Source organism: Hordeum vulgare, chromosome 3H, assembly GCF_904849725.1.
Source record: "Hordeum vulgare subsp. vulgare chromosome 3H, MorexV3_pseudomolecules_assembly, whole genome shotgun sequence".
Classification (NCBI taxonomy): Eukaryota; Viridiplantae; Streptophyta; class Magnoliopsida; order Poales; family Poaceae; genus Hordeum; species Hordeum vulgare.
In genome coordinates, this window is record NC_058520.1 from 497,475,993 (window position 1) to 497,489,152 (window position 13,160).

A 13,160-nucleotide genomic window follows, 5' to 3' on the forward strand; every position below is an offset into this window, starting at 1 on the left:
CTTACTTACGCAAACACCACAACGGAGATATATGAGTTGCTATTTAACCTCATCCAAGGACCTCCTCGGTCAAATCCGATTCAACTAAAGTTGGAGAAACCGACACTTGCCAGTCATCTTTGAGCAACGAGGTTACTCGTAGCGATGAAACCAGTCTCTCGTAAGCGTACGAGTAATGTCGGTCCAAGCCGCTTCAATCCAACAATACCGCGGAATCAAGAAAATACTAAGGAGGGCAGCAAAACGCACATCACCGCCCACAAAAACTTTTGTGTTCTACTCGAGAAGACATCTACGCATGAACCTAGCTCATGATGCCACTGTTGGGGAACGTTGCATGGGAAACAAAAAATTTCCTACGCGCACGAAGACCTATCATGGTGATGTCCATCTACGAGAGGGGATGAGTGATCTACGTACCCTTGTAGACCGTACAGCAGAAGCGTTAGTGAACGCGGTTGATGTAGTGGAACGTCCTCACGTCCCTCGATCCGCCCCGCGAACAATCCCGCGATCAGTCCCACGATCTAGTACCGAACGGACGGCACCTCTGCGTTCAGCACACGTACAGCTCGACGATGATCTCGGCCTTCTTGATCCAGCAAGAGAGACGGAGAGGTAGAAGAGTTCTCCGGCAGCGTGACGGCGCTCCGGAGGTTGGTGATGACCTTGTCTCAGCAGGGCTCCGTCCGAGCTCCGCAGAAACGCGATCTAGAGGAAAAACCGTGGAGGTATGTGGTCGGGCTGCCGTGGAAAAGTCGTCTCAAATCAGCCCTAAAACCTCCGTATATATAGGTGGGAGGGAGGGGACCTTGCCTTGGGGATCAAGGAGCCCCAAGGGGGTCGGCCGAGTCCAAGGGGGAAGGCTCCCCCCCCCCCAAACCGAGTTGGACTTGGTTTGGTGGGTGGGAGTCCTTCCTTCCCTTCCCACCTCCTCTTTTTTTTCTTTTCTCTTTGATTTTCTTTCCTAGGCGCATAGGGCCCTTTTGGGCTGTCCCACCATCCCACTAAGGGCTGGTGTGCCACCCTCAAGGCCTATGGGCTTCCCCGGGGTGGGTTGCCCCCCCCCCCCCGCCCCCGGTGAACTCCCGGAACCCATTAGTCATTCCCGGTACATTCCCGGTAACTCCGAAAACCTTCCCGTAATCAAATGAGGTCATCCTATATATCAATCTTCGTTTCCGGACCATTCCGGAAACCCTCGTGACGTCCGTGATCTTATCCGGGACTCCGAACAACATTCGGTAATCAACCATATAACTCAAATACGCATAAAACAACGTCGAACCTTAATTGTGCAGACCCTGCGGGTTCGAGAACTATGCAGACATGACCCGAGAGACTCCTCGGTCAATATCCAATAGCGGGACCTGGATGCCCATATTGGATCCTACATATTCTACGAAGATCTTATCGTTTGAACCTCAGTGCCAAGGATTCATATAATCCCGTATGTCATTCCCTTTGTCCTTCGGTATGTTACTTGCCCGAGATTCGATCGTCAGTATCCGCATACCTATTTCAATCTCGTTTACCGGCAAGTCTCTTTACTCGTTCCGTAATAAAAGATCCCGCAACTTACACTAAGTCACATTGCTTGCAAGGCTTGTGTGTGATGTTGTATTACCGAGTGGGCCCCGAGATACCTCTCCGTCACACGGAGTGATAAATCCCAGTCTTGATCCATACTAACTCAACTAACACCTTCGGAGACACCTGTAGAGCATCTTTATAGTCACCCAGTTACGTTGCAACGTTTGATACACACAAAGCATTCCTCCGGTGTCAGTGAGTTATATGATCTCATGGTCATAGGAATAAATACTTGACACGCAAAAAACAGTAGCAACAAAATGACACGATCAACATGCTACGTCTATTAGTTTGGGTCTAGTCCATCACGTGATTCTCCTAATGACGTGATCCAGTTATCAAGCAACAACACCTTGTTCATAATCAGAAGACACTGACTATCTTTGATCAACTGGCTAGCCAACTAGAGGCTTGCTAGGGACGGTGTTTTGTCTATGTATCCACACATGTAAATGAGTCTTCATTCAATACAATTATAGCATGGATAATAAACGATTATCTTGATACAGGAATTATAATAATAACTATATTTATTATTGCCTCTAGGGCATAATTCCAACAATTGCTTCAACCCACTTGGTCACATAATCAACGGGCACTAAGATGTGAGTGTACTGGTGTGAAGGAGGAAAAGGACTCATAAAATCAAACCCCAGCAATCAAAAGGCTCAATGACTAGAGAATAATTCATAGGCATCTCATTTCTCCTACTAATATTACCAACTCTCTGACACTTATCACAAGATAAAACATAATTTCTAGCGTCTTTAAAGAGAGTAGGCCAATAAAAACCTGACTGGAGAACCTTGTATGCGATCCTCACACCGGCATGATTTCCTCCATAAGGACTGTCATGACATTGTCTCAAGATATCCTTCTGCTCATGCTCCGGTATGCATCTCCTCACGATCCCATCTGCACCTTCTCTAAAAAGATGTGGGTCATCCCAAAAGTAATACCTCAAGTCGTGGAAGAATTTCTTCCTTTGCTGAAATGTTAAACCTGGAGGCAAAAACTTTGCAACAATAAAGTTAGCATAATCTGCAAACCATGGATCGGAATTATATTGTACCCTCAAAACAACTAACTATTCATCAGGAAAACTATCGTTGACCGAAATAGGATCATATGGTCTGTCCTCCATCCTAGAAAGGTTGTCTGCTACAGGGTTGTCTGCTCCCTTCCTATCCACAATCTGCAAATCAAATTCTTGAAGAAGAAGGACCCATCTGATAAGCCTTGGTTTGGCATCCTTTTTTCCATAAGATACATAATAGCAGCATGATCAGTATGAATGATGACTTTGGAATCAACAATGTAAGGCCTAAACTTATCACAAGCAAACACTACTGCTAAAAACTCTTTTTCAGTAGTAGCATAATTCTTTTAAGCACTATCAAGGGTTTTGCTAGCATAATGTATAACATTCAATTTCTTATCAACCCTTTGTCCTAACACAACTCCAACAACAAAATTATTAGCATCACACATGATTTCAAAAGGCAAGTTAGTTGGACTATAGGGGCGGTTATCAAAGCTTTCTTAAGAACTTCGAAGGTTTCCTTAAAATCTTCATCAAACACAAAAGGAATATCCTCTTGGAGAAGATTAGTGAGGGGTTTCGAAGTCTTAGATAAGTCTTTAATAAATCTTCTATAGAAACCAGCATGACCGAGGAAACTACAAATACTTCTGATGTCCTTTGGATAAGGCATCCTCTCGATTGCTTCGACCTTTTCCTTGTCCACCTAGATTCCCTTTTTAGAAATCTTGTGGCCAAGAACAATTCCCACATTGACCATGAAGTGGCACTTATCCCAGCTGAGTACCAAGTTTGTCTCCTCACATCTCTGCAAAACTTTATTAAGGTTGTGGAGACAATGGTCAAAAGAGGTTCCATAGACGGAGAAATCGTCCATGAAAACCTCCACAATTTCCTCACAAAAACCATGAAAGATAGCAGACATACACCTTTGGAAAGTAGCCAGAGCATTGCATAAACCAAAAGGCATACGTCTATAAGCATAAGTACCAAAGGGACAAGTAAAAGTGGTCTTCTCTTGATCGGCGGTGTTAACATGAATTTGAGAGAAGCCAGAATACCCATCAAGATAGCAAAAGTGAGTGTTTTTGGATAACCTTTCAAGCATTTGGTCAATGAACGGCAACGGGTAGTGGTCCTTCCTGGTTGCTTTGTTCAGCTTGCTGTAATCAATACACATTCTATATCCAATAATAATTCTTTGAGGTATTAGTTCATTCTTATCATTAGGAACCACAGTCGTACCTCCTTTCTTGGGAACACAATGTACCGGACTTACCCACTTACTATCAGCTATAGGGTAGATAATACATGCGGCTAAAAGCTTGAGGATTTCGGTCCTCACAACACCCTTCATCTCTGGGTTCAACCGTCGTTGATGGTCAACAACCGGTTTAGCATCAGGCTCAAGATTGATAGTATGCTGACAAATAGATGGACTAATCCCCTTAAGATCATCAAGGGTATAGCCAATAGCGCCTCGGTGTTTATGAAGGACTTCCAATAATCTCTCTTCTTCATATCCTGAAAGGTTAGCATTGATAATAAGGATATACTTTCTTTTCATCTAAATAAGCATACTTGAGCGTATTGGGAAGAGGTTCAAGATCAAACACCGGGTCTTCTTTTGGTTTCGACAGAATTCCCAAAGGCTCAACCGGAAGGTTGTGCTTCAAGATAGCAGGTTGTCTCAAGAATATTCGTCTAGCTCATTCCTTTCCTGCATATGCATACCATTCTCGTGGTCCTCCATAACTTGCTGCAAAGGATCGTTAGGAGGAATAGTAATAGAAGCAATCTCTTCAATAATTTTATCATTACTAGCCAAATCAATACCATGTGTTTGTTTGAGAATTTAGAAAAGTTAAATTCATATGGCTCACCATTAAATTCAACACATACTTTTCCTTTCCTGCAATCTATAATAGCTCCACAAGTTTTGAGAAAATGCCTACCAAAGATAATAGGGCAAAAACTATCTTGCACTGAACCGAGTACTAGAAAGTCGGTAGGATATTTTACCTTTCCACATAGGACTTCAACATCTCGCACAATTCCAATAGGAGAGATAGTTTCTTTGTTTGCAAGATGAATAGTAACATCAACGTCTTCAATTTCACATGGTAGAATCTCATTCATGATCTCTTGATAAAGTGAAAAAGGAATAGCACTAGCACTGGATCCCAAATCACATAGTCCGTAATAATTATGATGTCCTATTTTAACAGATGCAACTGGAGTGCCTGAAATTGGGCCTTTATTCTTGGCTGTAACAAGGTTAGTAGAAACAGCACAAAAAATTATATTGGAATCCTCAATATTACTAGTAACAAGGTCCTTGACTAATGCAACTTGAGGATTGACCTTAATCAGGTCCTCATGCTCATGAGTCATTCTTTCACTTTTATTCAGTATGCGTGTGACAAAAGAATGCTCCCTCATCCTTGTGGGAAAAGGGGGCTTTTCATATAAAACTGCACGCAAGATAGGGTCAGCAACATTGATATCAACATGTAATTCCTTAAAAAAATTATGGTGCTGATCCTCCTTCTTAGAGGAATCAATATGAGAGGCAAAGTCTTTGCAAAAATCAATTAGAAGCTGGGAATCAAGACCAATCTTAGCACAAAAGGTATTGAAGTAATCAGTTTTCACATAGCTCTCAATGTAATCATACTCACAATTTATAACGGGTTCAATACCTTTATCAATCTCCCAATCTTCAGTGTTCTTCTGGATCCTTTCAATAATATCCCACCTAGCTTCAGTGCTTTTGTTGGAGAATGCCCCACTAGAGGAGGCATCAAGCATCTCTTTATCTTGACGAGAAAGCCTTGCATAAAAGTTTGTAAGAATGATTTCCTTGGGGAGCTCATGATTGGGACACTTGAGCATTAGGGACTTCAATCTCCCCCAAGCTTGAGCGATGCTTTCTCCGTCGCGAGACCAAATTTATAAATATAGTTCCTGTCTCGATGTATTTCATGAAGAGGATAAAACTTTGAAGAAAAGAGAGGCATAAGATCTTGCCAATTTAGCAAATGAGAGTTATCAAGAAGCCTATGCCAATCCAAAGCCTTATATTTTAATGATAGAGAGAATAGCTTTCTCATAACAAAATCCATCGATATACTTGCAAGCTTAAATAAGGAGCATAGTTGTGAAAGATATAGCAAGTGTTCGCCTGGATGTCTATCTCCTGCATATCGATTAGCCAAGTCACAATCAATAATACCAATTGGTATTTTAAAGGGCACAATTTCCGTAGGTGGGGGAGGCTTCTCCACCACAATAGCGGTGGGGCGGTTCCCCACAAGCAACAAACCAAGAGCAGAGTTGTCCATAGGGACAAAAGGCGGAAACAACAAAATAAAAACAACACGTACAGTGTAAAGGTTTCCTTACCAATTTCACTTACCAATAGCGCTACACTCCCCGGCAACGGCGCTAGAAAATGGTGTTGATGACCCACAAGTGTAGTGGATCAACCGTAGCCTTTTTGATAAGTAAGAGTGTCGAACCCAATGAGGAGCAGAAGGTACTGACAAGTGATCTTGAGCAAGGAATAACTGCAAGCACTGAAAGGTAACCTTTTATGGGTTTTCTGGTATAAGCGACAAGGAAATAAATGCACAGAAAGTAAATGTTGTCGAGGTGCAGCAAGTGGCACAATCCTTTTGAAAACAAAGGATAAGCCGGGGTACTGAACTTATAAATATTAAGGCATTCCTGAGGACACACGGGAGATCTTTGTTAGTGCACCGTCTAGGCTAAGATCAAATGCTTTCACCATATTCCGTCTACTACTATGTTTTGTATTGATAAGTGTTATGTGGGTGGATCTTTGTTAGTGCACCGTCTAGGATAAGACAAGTACACTCTTATGATTAAACCCCTTGCAAGCATCCGCAAATACAAGAGAGAAATTAAGGCAAATCCTAACAATAGCAATAAACTTTAGGATCCAACACTCCCTCGTGCAAAAGCATGCGAACTGGGGTTCAGGTTTCTGTCACTCCGGTAACCCACCATAAGCATTATTTATACACGATGCACTCCCCTAGGTCCTTAAAATGCGAAGTGTTATGTAGTCGATGTTCACATAACACCACTAGAAGAATAACACCATAACTTAAATATCAATTAACACATATTACTTAAACATCATATGACTACTAGCAACTACACTTCTCCCATGTCCTCAAGAACTAATGGAACTACTCACAAGACATAAAAGAGATCATGATCAGAGGGGATGAAAATATGATGAACAATGTGGTCATAACAATAATTCTCCGACAAAACTCAATAGCATTCACCACAAAAGAGTAACCAACACCGGTAGAGTAAAGGGGGTGAATAGTGCAAGGTACAACTCTGATTGCAATGGTAAAGTGAGATGGGGTGAAGATGGAGATGGTGCTGGTGATGATGATGATGGTGATGATGATCTCGATGATGCTCGTAACGATGGTGATGACGATGAGGACGATCTCCCCCTCCGGGAGGAGTTCTCCCCGGCGGAATCTTCCCACGGGAAAGGTCTTTTCTTCTGTGTAGGTTTCCGCCCCGGAGCGGCAGCGGAGCTCCGGAAACTCTTCCGTCCTCGGGATTTTTAGGTTACGAAGATCATATAGGCCAAAGGGAGGCACCGGAGGTGGGACCCACACCCTAGGCGGCCACCTGGCGCGGCCTAGGGGGGCCCGCGCCACCAGGGCGCATGGGTACTTGGTGGCCCCCCTCCGGCCCTTCTTCGGCATGTCTTCATGATTTGTTCGGAAACTTCTTCCCCGTAAATTTCAGCTCAGTTGGAGATGTTCTGATATGGCAACTCTTCATGCTCTTTTCTTTGCTGAATCCTGCGTGTGCTGTTTTGGCACCGGAAAGTTGTAAATTGTGTAAAATAAGCTAACACACTATAAGAACAACATCATATTGTGAAATATATCAATGAATAGAGACAAATTATGATACAAAATAGTGATGCATTTTCGACGTATCACTGCCTGGCGCGCCCTCGTGTCTAGTGGCCACCTGGTGGCCCCCATTGGTACTTCTTCACTCCGGTATGTTTTTGTTTTTTATAAAATAAATTTGTGTAAATTTTCAGTCCAATTGAAGATGCGCAGAATAGGTATATCTGACATAGCTTTTTCAGGTCCAAAATTCCATCTACCAGTATTCTCCCACTTGATGTATACCTTGCATATTATGAGAGAAATGCATTAGAATTGCTTCACCAAGTGGCAAAATGCATAAAAATACTATAAATAACAGTAACAAAACATGATGCAAAATGGACATATCACTTCACTGTAGAGTAATAGGATGCAACTCTCGATGTATTGATCGGGTGCAAGCGCACGTATATATGATGTACAAGATGGGCCATAACATCAATTATACAACAATCTATGAGGTGGGCCATGTATACAGGATATTGGCAAATTGTTGGTAAGTAGGGACGTGTAAGACACGTACATGACCCAAGGGCCACCTGTTCCCGAACAAAATGAATATCCATCTCAATAGGCTTGATCCGACGATGATGAACTAGGTTGGCAGAGAGGTAGACGGCAGAAATGTTGTCGTGGTACACCACCTTGGCCTTATCAATAGGGCACGAAAACTCGAGGAGTAGCTGACGAAGCCACGAACACTCTACGACGACATTGGCCATGTCACGATACTCAGCCTCAGCACTGGACCGGGAAACCGTGGGCTGCCTCTTGGATGATCAAGAAATGAATTATGGTCCAAGGAAGACACAATATCCTAAAGTAGAGCGACATGTATCTGGGTAGCCGACCAATCAGAGTTAGAGTAAGTTGTGATGTTGGTAGCAGTGGAGGCGTGTAACGTGATGCCAAGATCCATAGATCCCCGAATATAGCAAAGAATCCACTTCACCATTGTCCAGTGAGCATCGCAGGGAGCGTGCATCTGAAGGCACACATGCTGAACCGCATACTGCAGCTCTGGTTGGGTGAGAGTAAGGTACTGAAGAGAACCAACAAAGAACCGGTAGAAGGAAGCATCTGGAGCAGGCGAACCATAAATTGCAGGGAGCTTGTCCTTCGTATCAATAGGCATGGCCTCGGGTTTGCAGTTAAGCATTCTAGCGCGGCCGATGAGCTCATGAGCATACTTCCGCTGATGAAGAAAGAAGCCATCGGAATAGCGCACCACCTCAACATCGAGGAAGTAGTGCAAATGACCTAAGTCCTTGATGGCGAACTCAATGCGAAGATGATTAGTAAGTTGTCGGATAAGGGTAGGCGTGCAAGCTATCAGGATGATGTCTTCGAGGTAGAGAAGTATATATGCCATGTCAGCGCCCTCGTGGTAGACAAACATCAAAGCATCGGAACGTGTGGAGAGGAAGCCGAGTAGGTGAAGAAACGTTGCGATGCGCTCGTACCATATAATGAGCGTGAAAGTAGGCACACATTATCTGGAAGGTTCGAATCGTTGAATCCCATGGGCTGTTGACAGAAGACCTACCCATTGAGATGACCATGGAGAAAGGCGTTGGAAACGTCCATATGATGCACCGGCCAAGCACGAGACACTACAAGCTGGAGAACGGTCCTGATCATCCCTGGTTTGACAACCGGGGCTGAAGTGTAGGCGAAGTTGATGCCGGCATGCTATCGGAAATCACGGACAAACCAACGCGCCTTGCCGTGGTCAAGAGTGCCATTCGGTCGAAGCTTTTTCTTTAAGACCCACTTCTCGGTGATCACGTTGGCATGCTAGGGACAGGGAACAAGCTGCCATGTCCGGTTCTATTGCAATGCATGAAATTGCTCCTGCATTGCGGGGAACTATAGAGGATCACGAAGCACTGCACTGGCATACATCGGCAAGGGTGACAAGGTCGATGTGAAGGTCATGCAGGCATATTCGTGCGAGGCATAACGAGAGCTCGGAGGAAGACCCCCGCGTGTGCGCGGTAAGAGGGCCAGTGGGAGATGCCACATGCGATGGTAATGATGGGCCTTCAAAGGCAACCTCGGGATCCGCCACCTGTGGCGGCGATGATGGAGTAGAGACCGATGAGGCGGCCAGCCGACGATGTCGTCCTGATGGTGGTGGAGTCCACAATTGCGGCGGTCGGCCCATTAGTGGTCCCTGGAGAGCCTAGGGAGCCGATAGGCTCACCGGAGGGCGCAACATTCGGCGACGCATGGGCACCCAAGTGGGCGGCGGGCGCAACGGAAGGCACGACACCTGGCGTCGCGGGGACGCCTAGGGCCGGCATATCGCGGGGGCGCCATACACCAACCGCGGAAGAAGGCTCCACCTGTGTATGCAAATGGAAAACAATGCTCATCAAAGTACACGTGCTGGGAGGTGATGTCGCGATGAGACATTGGGTCATAGTAGCGGTAGCCTTCGATGTTAGCCTTGTAACCGAGGAAGACACAAGGCAGCGAGCAGGGAGCGAGTTTGTGAGGAGCGGTGGAAGCTATACTAGGGTAGCAACGACAACCGAATATATGAAGACCGTCGTAGGAAGGTGGAGTGCCATAAAGAAGATGGTGGGGTGAGTAGTGCCATCACGATCGACATGGGCGAAGGTTAACTAGGAGGGTAGCATGTGGGCATGAAAGAGAAGAGATCAAACACAATCGTTGAGAGTGCGAAGGATGCATTCAATGCGGCCGTTCTACCGAGAGGTGTAAGGACAAGTGAGTCGGAAGATGGTGTCGTGGGTGGAAGAGAGTGAGCGTATGGAGAGGTTGTCAAATTCTTTCCCGTTATCGGTTTGGAGAGCGAGTATGGAACGACCGAATTGCATGGAGACGTAGGAGCAGAAAGCGATGAGGGTGGCGGGAACATTGGATTTCCTACGAAGAGGGAACATCCACACAAAATGTGAGTAATCATCCAAGATAACAAGATAGTAAAGAAAACCAAAATTAGTCGAAATAGGAGAGGTCCATACATCACAATGAAGTATCTCAAAAGGAAAATACACAACTATGGAGGAGGAATTAAAGGGAAGGCAAACATGTTTGCCGAGACGATATGCTTCACATGAATGAGCAACCGTTTTATTACATGTAAAAGAAAAGCTCCTCGTTACTTGAAGAAGCGAAGTGGAGATGGCGCGCCCGAGGCACGCATGCAAAGATCGACACGGGCGGAGAGAGCTCGTGGTGCAGCAGAGGTTGAGGATGGCGGTTGAACTCGATAGAGATCATCAGGACTATCACATCGATGCAGAACCATCCTGGTGCGCGCGTCCTTAACAGAAAAACCAACTTCATCAAATTCCACAGTTACAGAATTATCACAAGAAAATTTATGAACACAAACTAAGTTATGAATAAGCTTAGGAGAGACAACGACATCTTGAAGAGAAAGTGGCCTAGATGTGGAAGGAAAACTAGTGGAACCAACGTGAGAGATAAGGAGGCCAACACCATTACCAACGATGGTGCGGGAAGAAGTGGAAGTGGGAAAAGCCTTAGAAAGGTTACCCGGGTGTTTTGCCATGTGTGTGGATGCCTAGTGTCCATGAACCAGTCACCCCCACCGGTATTGGGTGTCTCGGGCGCCTGTTGAAGGGCAACTAGGAGCGACGTGTCCATCGAGGGATGCCCGTGGTGACCGGGTTGGCCATCGTAGGCGTCGTAAGGGCGCCATCCGGAGTGGCGGCGTAAGCCGACGACGGACCGAGGAGGCTGCCGTGGCCAAGCTGCAGAGGGGCACCATAGCCCGGCTGCTGCATGGAGAGCATCGCATGGTGCGCTGGCGGATGCGCACCAAGAAGACCCAAGACGGGGGCCGCGACACGGGCATGCTGTAGGTGTGCACGACCCCCGTCGAGGGGTTGTAGCCACCACTCCAATGCAGAGGAGCCTGCGTGTTTGAGAAGAGCGGCTCACCGTCCCCAGCGTCGGAGCCTCCATCGTTGCGGTTGCCACCGCGGCCACGACGGTGGTTGCCATTGCCGTTGTTGCGCTGCTGCTACTTGGAGGGCGTGAACGGCGCCGGAGGGGCCGTCTGCGGAGCCGGTGACCACGACTGGAGCAACGACGTGGCGGGAGGGCCTGAGACCGCCGCAGGAGAGGCCGACAGTGATGGCGGTGTGGACGGCGCGCATACGCGTGTTCTTGATCCGCCATTCTTCAAGGCAGAGGTAGGCCACCGCTCGCTCGAAGGAAGGGTTGACCATGAGGGTGAGGTTAGAGGCGGCGTTTTCGAAGTCCTCGATGAGGCCGACGGTGAGGGTGGAGAGGAGGAGCTCAGCTCCAACCTTGAAGCCGACGTCATTGAGATCACTAGAGAGGGTCTTGAGGCGGAGACAATGGGCGTCGATGGAGGAGTCATTTTGGTTACTCTCAAAGAACTCGTGCTACAAGAACACAACACGTTGGAGCTTGCTGTCGGTGAAGAGGCCGTTGATCTTGGTTCTGACCGTGTAGGCATTCTCCCCATCGTGAACGACGGTATGGAAGATGTTCGGTAAGACGGTGAGGAAGAACCACCAGATGAGGATGGCGTTGAGGTCCATCCGGTTGGCGTCGCGACCCATGGCGAGGAGGTTGGCAGATCCGCCAATGTGATTATCGAGGTTGTACTCCCGGAAAAGGAGACTGAAGTAGGTCTTCGAGGCGTAGTAGTTTGCCTCCTTGTAGGAGAGCTTGATGGGGACGTGATCGAAGAGAGGAACGTCGCAGATGTGGGTGGCGTTGGGAACCTCGAAGTAGAAGTCAAAGGAGGAACCGAAGGGGTTGTTGCTGCGGCCGGAGGAAGACATGGCGGTGGCAGGAGGGAGCGGCGGCGCGAGTGGGGTTAGGGTTAGGGCGGCGCAAGTGGTGGTGATCTAGGGTTAGGAGAGAGGATGAAGAGGTGCGTGGGAGAAAGGGCGGGATGACAAATGGAGGAGGCCAGCGGCGCAGGTGGTGGGAGGCGCGTGTGGCAGACGAAGGAGGCGGTGGGGCAGTAGTTAGCGGCAGCGACGACGACGGCTATGGTATGGATCGTGGGAAGGCTAATACCATGTAGATAAATATGATTCAACTCTCGGCGTATCGATCGTATTGATGTGATGCAAACGCGCATATATATGACGTACAAGGTGGGTCACAACCTCAACTTTACAAAGATCTATGAGGTGCATCAGGTATATAGGTATACTCCCTTCATTCTTAAATATAAGTTTTTTTGAAGGTTTCATTAAAAGACTACATACAGATGTATATAGACATACTTTAGAATATAGATTCATTCATTTTGCTCCATATGTAGTCCTCTAGTGAAATATCTAAAAAAAACTTATATTTAAAAACGGGCGAGGAGTACATGCTAAATGTTCTCAACGTTCACTATTTGTTCACTGTTGCTATAGAAAACGTGGATAAAGAGAAAAATATCAGATTCGTGGAATCTTCTGCTGGCTTTATGGGGGCGAACTAACAACAACATTTTTTTTCAAGAAACAGCAATGGTATATAACTTAGAATTCACTTTCACGATTCTCCTCTAGATGGCTAAGGCCTCCTCTTGAAAG